At 48.4% G+C, this 1,180-nt stretch overlaps 1 pseudogene; it reads right to left on the bottom strand.

Annotated features, from left to right (window-relative positions):
- Positions 1-201: 201 nt before the first annotated feature.
- On the bottom strand, positions 202-318 carry LOC127686527 (uncharacterized; annotated as a pseudogene).
- Positions 319-1,180: the final 862 nt, after the last annotated feature.

Below are 1,180 nucleotides of genomic sequence, written 5' to 3' on the forward strand. Positions count from 1 at the left end.
TTGATTTGATTTTTTTTAAATATGTATTTTATACATGTGAGCACACTGTCATGTCCTCAGAGACACCAGAAGAGGGAACCAGATCCCATTACAGATGGTTGTAAGCCATCGTGTGGTTGCTGGAATTTGAACTCAGGACCTCTGGAAGAACAGTTAGTGCTCTTAACCACTAAGCCATCTCTCCAGCCCTTGATTTGGTTTTTATGTGTCCTAGGCATAAAGCAGTTTTGACCACCAAGCTAGGATGAACACTGCTCTGCCCCTGACTGATATAAGAACACCACCAACAAGGTGTCTCTTTGCCCATTGCCAGGGAGGTACTTTAAAAAAAAAATCAAGGGTAGCGCATGCTTGTAATCCAAGCTGGGGCATGGCAGGTAAAGGGGTAAAGGGGGAGAGGAGAGGGAGGAGAGGCAGAGAGAGGCGGGTCCCTGACCCTGGATCACTGGCCAGTCAGTCCAGCCTACTGACTGAGTTCCAGGACAGTGGGGAGACTCTTAGGAAAACAAAAGAAAAGGATGGGGACAGTTCCTGAGAAACAACCAGCAAGTTGTCTGTTGGTGTCCACACACTGGTACACATAGCATGTGCACACACGCACACGCACACACACACATACACACATGCATACACACACACACACATACACACACGCACACATTCCCAAAGTAGCCGTGTGGAATTTGTATGTTTCAAACAGCATACAGACTTGATGACCCCAGAAAATAGGTCTTATTATTTCTGCTTTCAGACTCAGAAGGGGAGGGACAGAGAAGTGGGGGTTTCCTGGTTGGGAATCAATAAATGTCCCCCCCACCCCAGGACAGGCCTTGGCACACAGTTGGTTCTGAGTATGCACTGGCTATCTTTTCCTGGGAGATGGGCTTTTTCCAGGGCCTCTGTCTCCTGGGAAACAAACATGCAAGAGAGGGTTAAATTTAGAAAAGCTAAGCAGGTTGGACTAGACCCTTATCCACCCGGGCAGCAGACTCGGGATGGGAAATTGGCTTCAGCCACAACGAAAACATCGAAGAGGAAGTCTTGACACCTGGGAAATGAGAAAGGCAGAAATGGAGAGACTTGATGGGAGTTGTACTCGTGTGCATGTGTGTGTGTGTGTGTGTTGGCAGTAGCCAGATACAGGTCCAGGCTTGGACTGAGTGGGAGAGCTTCTGGCCCA

This window comes from Apodemus sylvaticus, chromosome 5 (genome assembly GCF_947179515.1).
Source record: "Apodemus sylvaticus chromosome 5, mApoSyl1.1, whole genome shotgun sequence".
NCBI classification, from domain to species: Eukaryota; Metazoa; Chordata; class Mammalia; order Rodentia; family Muridae; genus Apodemus; species Apodemus sylvaticus.